Source organism: Pyrus communis, chromosome 14 (genome assembly GCF_041283825.1).
Source record: "Pyrus communis isolate YQ-2024b chromosome 14, ASM4128382v1, whole genome shotgun sequence".
Lineage (NCBI taxonomy): Eukaryota > Viridiplantae > Streptophyta > Magnoliopsida > Rosales > Rosaceae > Pyrus > Pyrus communis.
Window position 1 is genome coordinate 3,392,032 of NC_142578.1, and position 12,170 is coordinate 3,404,201.

Consider the following 12,170-nt stretch of genomic DNA (forward strand, 5'->3'; position numbering starts at 1 on the left):
TTTCTCCAATCATCTGGTTCTACCTCGACAGCACAAACTTCCACGGGGTCACCTCGTTCTAGTAGGGATGAGAGTGACATTACTCTAGTACGTATTACGTGTGTGCGCTGGAAGTTTTGCCGATCGATCAAGGCCGGGTACGATTGCAGGCCTGTGGCTGCGATTCGGCCGAGCTTGCCCCCCATGAGTTGTGCTCCGGAGGCGATCTGGGCGAGTTCATCGGCATCGGTATTGTGGGTTCGTGAAATATGTTCAAACGTGATCCGTTCGAATGACTCGGCCAGGTAGGTGGCGACCATGTGATATGGCGCTAAAGTACAACTCATGCAACGAAAAATGTCGTTTAATTGGTTAATCACAAGTTCGGAATCACCGAGGACAAGAACACGAGAGGCCCGCAGATCGTGTAAAACGTGTAGGCCGATAATGAGGGCTTCATATTCGGCCTGATTATTCGTGCAGCTGAAATCCAACTTGAGAGAAAAATACCATCGGCAGTGGTCGGGCGACTGAATTGCAATGCCGACACCCGCCGAAGTCGAAGTGCTGGAGCCATCGAAATGCATAGTCCAATGGTTATCGCGTGTGGTGACGAAACCGATGTCGACGTCGCCCCCCTCAAAACCATAAGGGGATGGGTGTTGTGCCAGGAAATCGGCGAGGGCTTGTCCCTTGACGGCCTTTTGGGGTACATACTGAAGGCTAAACTCGGATAAGGCGAGTGTCCATTTCCCGATTCGTCCTTTGACAATAGGCCGAGTCAGCATGTAACGAATTACGTCGGTTTGGGCGATGACCTGCGTAACTGTGGGGAGCATGTAATGCCGAAGCTTGGATGCGGCGAAAAACAAAGCTAAGCAAAGTTTTTCGACGGGTGAATAATTGAGCTCTGGGGAATTCAAGTTTCGGCTAAGGTAAAAGATAGCTTGTTCGCGCCCGACATTATTATCTTGCGCGAGGAGACAACCAATGGATTCGGCGGCTGCCGAAATGTATAATTTAAGGGGTTTGTTGCGACAAGGTGGAACGAGCACGGGTGGAGTAGAAAGGGCCACCTTGATTTGCGTAAACGCAGTTTGATGCTCCTTGCGCCATTCGAATCGGTCGGTTTCCTTCAGCTTAAGGAGCGTAGAGAATGCTTTCATTTTACCGGCCGAATTGGCGATGAAACGACGGAGGAAATTTATCTGCCCGAGTAACGCTGGAGCTGTTTCTTTGTCGTTGGAGGTGGGGCGCTGATGATGGCGCGGGCTTTATTCTCGTCGACCTCGATGCCGCGATGGTGCACCAAAAATCCTAGGAAATTACCGGCCGAAACACCGAAAGCACACTTGGCCGGGTTCATCTTGAGGTTGTTCTTGCGCATTCGAAGGAATGCTTGCCTCAGGTCGTCCAGGTGTGTTTGACGACGTTTGGACTTCACGACCACATCATCGATATAAACTTCGACGATTGTACCGATTAAGTCGTGGAAGATCATATTCATGGCTCGTTGATATGTGGCGCCGGCGTTCTTAAGGCCGAAAGGCATGACTACCCATTCGTAAGTACCAAGTGCCCCCGGGCAACGGAAAGCCGTCTTATGGACGTCAGCGTCGGCGATGAAAATCTGGTTGTAACCCGCATGACCGTCCATGAAAGATAATAGTTCATGATTAGCTGCGGCATCAATTAATAAATCTGAGATCGGCATTGTATATTCGTCCTTGGGAGTAGCCAGATTTATATTACGGAAATCGATGCAAATGCGAAGGGCACCGTTTTTCTTTAACACAGGGACGATATTGGCCAACCATTCGACATACCGAGCGGTCCGAATAAACCCGGCTTTTAGAAGCCGAACTAATTCTTCCTTAATGTCGAGTTGTACTTCGTTCGAAAATCGGCGAGAGGCTGTCGAAAAGGCTTACACCCTTCCTTGATGCGTAGCTCATGCTCCACAAGGTTTCGGTCGAGGCCTGGCATTTCATGATAGCTCCACGCGAAGCAATCTCTAAATTCATGGAGTAGCTCACGGAGTTCGACCTTCATGGCCGGGGGAAGTAATGCACTAATAAACAATGTTCGAGGGTCATCGGCCGTGCCTACGTTAACTTCTTCTAACGGGTCCTTGACTTGAGGCCGATGGTCTTCGAGTTCGGCCGGCGCAGCCTGAACTTTATCGAAAGTTAGAACGGGGCCGTCATCTGCTTCGGCCAGAAATTCGACCAAATTGATGCCAGAATGTGGTTGCTTGGTAATGGCGTACCAATGGGCCAGCAGACGTTCCATTGTAGATGAAACCGCGGCCTGACGCCGTTCTTGCGTGGTGTGCTCAATCATCGGCATTGATGTCCAAGTTCGCCAAACCAAGTCTCGCCGAATCCTGTTGGACAGTCTCGGCGCCGACGTCAATCACTTTTTGTACCGAAATTCTCGTCGGCCGCCCATCCTCGTTGAGGCCCTGGAGGGTGACGTAGCCGACGTGATCGTCATAATAGCGAGCCTGAATCATGTTGGTCTCAAATGGTTGATTATCAGCCGGATGGACGGTGACCGATTTGCCGTCCCAAAAGATGAGAACTTGGTATAGTGATGAAGGAATGCAACTGGTTTGGTGGATCCAGTCTCGGCCAAGTAATGCGTTGTAGTCGGTCTTGGAATCAATTATGAAGAATGCCGTCATGTGTTGACGACCGGCAATGCTAACTTCCAAAGGTAGCACTCATTTGGTTTGAGACTTGTCACCAACGAAGCTGCTCATAGTGATCCCTGACGGAATGAGTTCATTATCAGAACGGCGTAAAGCCTTCATGACAGATATTGGCATAATGTTGACTGTGGCTCCACAGTCGACAAACACTTTGGAAATAGGGAATCCTTCGATGTGAGCCGTGACGTACAACGGCTTCAGGTGTTGGAGATTAACCGAAGGGGAGCGAGGAAATAGCTCGGCCAAAGCCGCCTTAAGGTTGTCCGTGCTTCGGGTTTCTCGGTCGTCGTCGTTTGCGACGAAATCTACTTGTGTTGCCTCCTCGGTGACCACGTCCCCATCCAAGAAATTCGACTGGGGGGCACTTGGTTGGAATTCGGCTGGTAGGACGTGGACCATACTGATCTCCATTTGTTCGAGGACCGAGGGACCCATTGGATCGTGGTCGTCGTCTTCTGCAGAACTAACCATAGCATCGGTCGTCGGAACATCCTCGATCAGACTTTTGAGTTCCGCGGTAAGAGCCGGTGTCTGAGACGTGTTAACCACGTCGAGTGTGGTTTGGCTATTTTCCTCGACCATGTTGACTGCTGAAGACTTATGGTGGTCCTTCGTTATTCGGGCTCGTTCTTCATAGGCAATACGGGCGTTCCTCGTGTCTAGATATGCATCCAACCGTGCTATCCGTTTTTCCTCGTCGGCCGTGAGGCCGAAGAGGGATACAGCCGAAAAAACTTCGAAATGATAGCGCAAATGCTGAAGGTCATCAAGCGAAAAAGGTAATTCAGAGGTGTCGATATCTGTATAGGGATCGACTTCAAAACCAAGTACCCGAGTCTCCCGTATATGTTGGAACCTTGCCTTAATCGCTGGGTCAGAGGTTTTCTGAATGATTTGCTCGGCGTCGGGGCAAGTGAGAGCTAGGCTGAGGGCTTCCTGACACGCCTTGGGTAGTCCGTACAAGTCATTGGCGGAGTATTTCTTATGAAACTCTCGCATGTATTCCAAGGATTCACCGAGGAATGGGGGGTGTAAGTTGCGCCGAATTTTAATAAACGGCTCGCGCGGTGGTAACGGGGAAAGTTTTCTTTCGGTCTCTTGCGTGAAGTGTTCTAGCCGAGCTCTAGTTTCCCCAGGCCGGAGAAGGATCTTAATACGTTTCTCAGCCTCCTTAATGGTGGTTTCGAAACCAACATCCGCCACTTTCTTCCCTTCGGCTAACTCGGTCATGATAGTCGGGGTTGGCCGTTCGCTAATATCTTCCACGGCCTTTTTTGGCTGCCACTGGTTGGCCGGGCTGGCCTGCGCTTCTCGTCGCCGAGCCATGCAATCTATCCGTTGGCGGCGACGTTTTTGAGATTTAGATAACGCCGTATATAAGCCAGTCGGAGAATTGTAATTGTACCAACGTTGATCCGATGTCCTTGGTGGTTTGAAAGTTTTGCGATCGACTGGTGAGGCCGAACTATTAGCATTGCGCGAGTAATAATCCTCATTGTAGAAAGGTGCGTCGAAATCCAGACGCCGCCTGACCGAGGTCTGGTCTTTCGGCCGTACTTGTGGGCCGAGTCGATCAAACACTTGATGTCGTGGACTTAACCCTGTCGACGATGTTGTAGGGGCCGCGGGTGGTGTTGAAGATGTCTTCCTCCCAGGCTCAACTGGTGTTTTACAATGGTCACATAACAACTTTGATCCATGAGCCTCGTCGGAACTTGACCTTGTCATAGGCTCATCGGCGGGTGGCCCCGATTGTTCCGCTGGTGGTGCATTCGAAAAGATATCGAGCTGTAGTCTTGTGCGACCATTCCGTTTATGGACATGTTGCACCGATACGTATTCGGCCTTCCCTTTGTTTTTAGGAAGGTGAGCATCCACCATACCAATCGTCGTCGAAGGGAAAGGATTAACACCGACCGCCATCTTTTCCGGAAATTTCAACTTTCCTTTTTCGATCCAGCTTTGAATTGTGTCCCGGAACACAACACAATTATTGGTTGCATGCTTATTAGAATTATGATACTTGCAGTATATATTTCCTTTTAATTCATCGGCCTTAGGGATAGTATGTCCTGGCCGAAGCTTGATGATCTTTGCTGCCAATAACTGATCGAAAATTGCATCAGCTTTGGTGATATCAAAAATGTATACTTTTGATGACTTGCCCGTTTCCTCGACGGTCAAACGGGTTTTGGCGTCTTTGGTATTTACTTGCGCCAAAGCCTTGCAAACATAAGGTTTGTCTATTATTATCTCGGCCGCGTCCACACTAACATACTGAGGGTCTTCACTTTCGGCCGATGCATAGCTCACCGTGGGGTTCTTATACAACGTCCCCCGGGATGGTGACTTCGATATCTTTTCTTCTCGGAGCAGATAATCATATTGTTCGACATGTTGAGCAAGTTCGTACATATCCCGAATATTTGCCCCCAGAAACTTCTTTTTGTACTCCACGTCTAATCCGTTAAGGGCGATCCTGACGAACTCCACTTCGGGGAGTGGTACTCGGCACCAATTCCTGGCCGACTTAAACCTTGTTAAGTACTCCATTGGAGACTCGTCGGATGCTTGAGCCATCCTGGCCAAGGATGATACGGATATCTCCATCCCTGGCCGATAGAATTGTTCATGGAATTTTTCGACCAACTCTTCCCAACTCTGCACAGAATTGGGTGGAAGATTAATGTACCAGGCGAAAGCTGAACCTGTTAGTGAAAAATTAAACAAACGTAGTTTGTAGAAGTCGCTATTGACGTCTCCACACTGCGCTGTGAACCGAGCCACATGTTCTAATGAGGATAAAGACGACTCCCCGGCAAAGAGGCTGAAATCAGGGATCTTAAATCCTCGTGGGTATTCAAACCTTTCTACATAAGCCGGGTATGGATGAATGAATTTTGGAAACTTCGGCCCTTTCTTCAGGGCCGAATCAATCATTCTCTGGACTTCGGTCATGTTTACGGAAGCGGCTTCTTCTCCCTGGCTTGGTCCATCGGATCTAATTCCTGGTCCACCTCTTCTTTCTAAAGTGATTGGTTGCGGTCGGGCGGGCCCTCTCTCGGCTGGTATTGGCACATTCGTCGAAAGCTGCCGAGGTGGGCCGACCTGGCCATCTTCGAAAGCTTTACTAACCAATAGTTCGAGCATTCTGGTCTGTGTATCGCTGTTACTACGTATTGCTTCTAGCAAATCATTCATCTTCTGACCGATCGACTGCTCGACCTGACGATATTGTTCCTCCAGTCGTCGCCGAAGGAATGTCCTAGTTGGTGGATCGGAACCTTCTCCACCATCGTCGTCACAATCTTCCACAATCCCTTCCATGAACATTCCAGCCGTTTGATTCGGGACTGCTGGGTTGTGAGGTTGCCCGCCGAGATAGATTTCATTCTCTCAGCGTATTACACTTGTGGCCTCGGGCGGCGCAACTGTGATCGGATTTTTTGTAGAGTGCAAATCCTGCCCAAGGCCTTGCACTGGCAAGTCAGTCGTTGACTTTCCCATGGTTGTTTTCTGCTTCGTGGACCGTGTCTCAATGGTCATGAACTCCGAAGGTTTAGCACAAAGGTCCCACCGGGCGTGCCAAAATGTTGACTCTAAAAAATTACAAAACCTACATGGCGCGCAGGCCGAGTAACTAATAAGCTAACTATGTCCTTCGGTTGAATGCGGGGCGTGCCAACTCGTCGGCCGAGCTCGGCCGAGGAGTAAAATTTGCTGATGTCGCTCTGAGCGCGTTGCTGACTTCTCTATCTTGCGATTGCGACCGAGGAAGGAACACTCTCGGTCTCTGGGTTCTATAGCCTGAAGACAAGGCTGCTAATTCTGCGGAGTTCACAAATCGTCAGAGCCCGATTCGGTCACTATGATTTTATTCGTGAGAGTAAAAGCACGTCGAATCGAGACCAAACTGTATGGGCACAGATACTCAAACGTGATGTAGGTCTTGATGGTAAACGTCGTTCGGCCGTCAGAATGCCGAACCCTGAAACCCACTTGCGAGTATCCAATCATAAAGCCACTCGGCGCCCTGTACGCCGAGCAATGTGATTCGTAACACCTGACTTTGCCGAGAAGGCTAGCAAGGTGACCTCTGCCAATAAAGGTTCGAAAACCCTTCTCGGCCGAGACTTAGATAGCTAACCGGTCGACCTCGACGCAGTGCTGTTTATCCAAACTGAAGGTGCTCGCCGGGCGCTTCCACAGTGCTGTTTATCCAAACTGAAGGTGTGTCGGCAGAAAAAGAAAAGGAAAAATCTCAAGGTGTTTGAGAGGTTTTGCGCAGGGCAATTGTATGATGATTTTCAGGCCTTGAATGTTGCATGATCTCGTGTATTTATAGTACCCCATTCCTTGAAACCTCCTCTGATTTAGATTGGGAGTCCTTGTCCCATTTCGATTCTGGTTCGAACAAACCTACTCCCACTGGGATTCTGAATCTTCCTCATTTTGAGGCTTTATTTCTTGCTGGTCGAGAATCCTGGTCGCACCAGGATTTCCTCAATCTTTCCTACTTATCTGGACCTCTTGAGATAGGATTCGGCTGACCCTGCCAGCTGGCCGGGGTTTTATTATTCGGCCCATAGCATCTGTTATTACCTTGGGCCGAGCACATCTGACTGCTCGGCCTAACCAAAATATTTTGGGCCCAAACAGTTACAGATGCTTTTTCTTTCTTTCTTGTGTTAGAGATGCTCTAAGTAGCTATAAATATGGTTCAATATGTAACCAAATAATTAGTTGGGGAGGAGATCGTTGGGTCGAACTATCAGCTTTTAGCCTTGAATTACATGCATATAGCTGCAAAGATAGATGGTGTGTTGAAGTCGACTTGTGCTTTCAGGTTTTGCTGTCAAGGCTTCCATTTGTTAACACACCCTAGCTAAGTTTCCTTCGTGATATCTTTAACATGTGGTCCATTTTATATATGACATGCACAAATTTAAAGGCTAAGTATTTTCCACGACGTGTTCTTTCACATATGTGCTTTCTCATGCATGCACGAATTAATGAAGATTATACGCAGTGGCGAAGTTAAGAATTATTGGAAGGAGGGGTAAAATTTGAATAGGTAAAAATTGTTACCGACGAGGTTTTGTGTCATAAAAACATTTCATGATGTGCTCATTCATTGCATAATGAAACGTTATTAGCAAGGGTAACATGTTGTGGGAAAAGGTATTAAGTCATCGGAAAAACTTTTCGAGAGAAAAAATTTGTCATTGGTCGTTGCAAATTCTTCCATTCAAAATGCCCTTTTTTTTTCTTTTGTCTAGTCGTCCAAAAAAAAAAACACATTTTCGATGCCAATCACCCTTTGGTTTCAGTTAAATCTTCGTCAAAATCGAATTTTAAAAAGATTAATAATCCTAAATTAAAGAGGTTTTTTAGTCAATCGGTGCAAATATAGTTTACAAGTTAGCTCATATAAAGGTATCAAGCTCACAATGTCATCAATTTAATAAATTATTGTACAATTAGGGCGAAGATAAAAATTAATACACTTATAATATATCTAATGATGCATTATGAGAATTTTAACACTTTATGGTTCATTTTAGAAATCATTCCAAACGTGAAGAGTGTAAATTGTGGTTGACCTATTTTTTTAAGGTAAACTCCAAATCCATAAGTTCTTCATTTTTTTACTCATTTGAAAAGATCAAAATGAACACTACTTTGAAAATGATCAAAATGAACGCTACCAATTATCTAATATTTATATATAAGTAAGAGACTAAATTATGTGCTAACTATTAATCTACATTAGGTGATTGAAGACTAAAATTTATATTCATAAATACAAAATTAAATACATTGCCAATATATAATTTAACAAGTCAAAACTAGATATGGTATATTTGTGAATTGTGAGTTTTTGGGGGCATACTTTGCTGCTCTCTTAAAAGGGTCGGGGTGTGAGTGTGAAGAGGAAATGGGGGACCAGTGGTCCTCACTACAATCATTTTTTTAACTCAATTGACCGAAACGGCGTCGTTTTGTCTAAGAATTTTCAGAAAAAAACTTATAAGCCTTTGGTGATGCTGCGTGCAGTAGCAAAGAAACCAGAGCTACAACCGGAACTCCACTTCCGGCAGGATCAGAAGGGCTAAACCATTGCTTCTGGGCTTGATTTCCGGTGAGGGGAGGGGCGTCCGCCCCTCCTCGCTCCTCTGTAGCTTCGCCCATGATTATACGTGTCTTTTCACTTGTAGAAAAAATCTGTCTTATATCGTGGGTTGTATACAGTAAATTACACTCTCCACCACTCAAAAGGTCCATGCAGCAGCATACATGGATAATATCATGCAAAAGTTGGTATGAATGTATTGCTACTGAACTTGCTAGTTAATCTAATCGAAACATTGCTACATGCTAATCTAATCAAAATATATGGTACATTATATTGCTATCTCATTAAGTAAACAATAATGTAGATATTCTAGTCAAAATGATACTTGAGATTGTCATAACTCTTCACTTTAGTCCCTAAGATTTGAAGTCGATAAAAGTGGTTTATAAGTTTGTCCACCATCAATTAGTTTAGTCATTCCCTAAAAATATATGTTAAAAAAAAGAACAAAATAACAAAAATACTCTTAATTTAATAAACAATGGGCCAAAATGATTTGACAAAAAGTATGGGCATTTTTATCATTTTATTCTTATTTAAGGGAAATTTTTTACAGAATGACCAAAATAATTAACGGTAGACAAACTGTTAGAGACCAGTTTTATCGATTTTAAATCTCAAGGACTAAAATGAGAGATTATGCGAATCTCAAAAACAATTTTAACTAAGAAGCCAATAATATGCATATTAAAATCATGTTCTAAATTTGTGTTTTTCATTAGAACAATGGTCAATATTAATTAATAAAAAATGATATGAAGATTACATTTTTATATTAATTTGATGTATCATTTGATGTAACAAATAATGAATTTAAATAGCTGATTAGATGTTGGTTATGCGTATCATTTATCACATCAATATCAATATAATATATATAATCTCTCTAACATTGTTCATATTAACAATTTCACACACTTTAGACATATAACATAGCAAATCTAAAAGATTAACATTTTTCCAAAACATCATAAAACCCAACAAATCTAACTCCATGATATTTTTTTGTCTAAAGGTTATGCGTGTGGGGGAAGGAAAGTAAAATCAAGGTTCCTTTGACTTATTTCTCACTTGAGGCCCCTCTAATTCACCAATCAAGCATTCTAACTTGCAACTATCTGATTGCCATTTGTTAATAATGCATGATGTTACACAGAAAAAGTCTTTTCTCTTTTACTGCAAGCAAGATACAATCTCTCTCATTAACCCTATCTCTTTACTTAATCCACAAGTATATATTATTAATTAATCGTAATGAAGGGACCCTCATATAATTTTGTTTATATCAAACAGCTACAGCTAGCAGTGGCCAAAAGTAATTTTGAAATTAAAATTGAAAAGGAAAGCTGGAAAGAGTTGATAAACTTTGCTTTTGATGCAGTAGGCGTGGAGGGTGAGCTGGGAAAGAACACATGCTTTTCTTGAAGGTATCGCCAGACAAAATCATGCTCCCAAACATGGCCTTTCATTCTCCCTTTTCAATCCTTTTCAATCAAAATTGCAGAAGAACTTGGCCTACTACGCACTATTTAGTTCATGAATTAAATTATTATATTTCATGCCACATTCCCACATGCTAGGGTTTAAAGTGGTCTACGTGCATGAGTGAAAGAAAGCTTTTCCATCATTGTTCATTACCTAATCACATGAGGATTAATGAGCTAACTAGCTGCTAATTCCGTTTTTAAACTGCTAAACTCACAACTCACGTCGTGATCGTAAAGCTTCGACGATTCTCCATGAACAAGAACAACCTAGTGCACGCTGGTACGTATGTACAGACAATCTTAGAAGGAACTGATCCGGCTGTGTACATAATTGAATTTCACCATTATTTCATACTATCTTCATAGTTCATACTAGGGAGGGATACTGAGGGATTAAGGGTACGCATACCATTTTCCTTCCCTTCTTTTTCACACATAATGCACATATGTTAATGAATAATCCGCGTATCACGAAGTAGCACCCATGTAAGCAAAGAATGAGCGATTTTAAGTGTTACGTCAAATAAAAAGCGGTTAATTTGACAGTTAGACTGACGGAAGTGAAGAAAGTAGAGGTTCTACCATAAAACCAATATTGCCAATATAGGGAGCAGCCCAAATTACTTATAAACACACGCACATTTCATTCTCTTGTCAATATGAGATTTATTCTCAACAAAAAGAATCAATAGTTCAATGCTTCCTAATTTTTGGTTAAGGTAAAGATCATTCACTTTCACTCTATGCTTTAACTTTAAAGTGCTGTTTTTGCTAAGTATCAAATAAACACAGACCAACCTAACTGTTGCATAGGTCCAAAATGATGAGTTCGATCTTGGTCCAATGGTAGGTGGTCCTGTCATTTACTTATTTATTATACTTTCAGCTTTATTGTTGGATTAAGATTGAATAGTAGATAACCATAATTTTCTTAAATCGTTGAGTCTAAAGGAACATGATTTTCTACATGTAACTGACCCACAAAAATTAAAAGAGTTTTACAAACATAGTGTGGGCCTGGTCTGAAATCATACCATGGTCGAAACTAATGTGAAGCCTGAAGACCAAAGGCCCATGATAACGGCCCAGATCCTATTTCTAGAATCGGTAACGGATAATACATAGGGAGGTCCGTTTATAACTAACGGAATAATTAGGGAAAGTAATTAGAGTAATTAGCTATCTGAATTTAATTACTCATTTGACCAAGATTATCTGCTTTAGCAACACGGGAGAGGGCAGGTCAAGCCGAAAACCGAAACCGAAACCAAAACCGAACCGAACCGTTGCTACGGTATTTTCTTCAATTTTGGTACGATGATGAACTGAACTTTGGCAAAGCGGTTTGGTTTTGTTTTCTCAAAATAGAAAATCAAATTATTTTCATTTATTTAATTACCGTTGTCGTCAGTTCAAACAAACAATTAAATTAAAAAATGAGGAACATTTTAATCATCACTGGGTGACTCAATGATTAACGATGAGTTTCAGGCCCGTATTTCACACTGCATATCCCAGGTTCAATTTTTGGTGCTAGTGAATCGCGCGATGGTGGGCAAGAGAGGCTGAAATGTCTCTAAGAGTCTCTTTGGGCTCCAAAATGGTGGACTGCTGTGGTGAAATCACCAACTGGTCCTCTTATAAAAAATAAAAAACAAAGAACATTTTTTTTATGGAGTACAACGATATATTTTATACTATAAGGAGAGGGACTTCGGTTGAGTCACACAAGGAACAATCTATTTTGGTATCAAATTTGTTATCTATGATATTCAAATCTAAAACTTTTCATAAACTGAACTTTGGCAAAGTGGTTTGGTTTTGTTTTCTCAAAATAAAAAATCAAATTATTTTC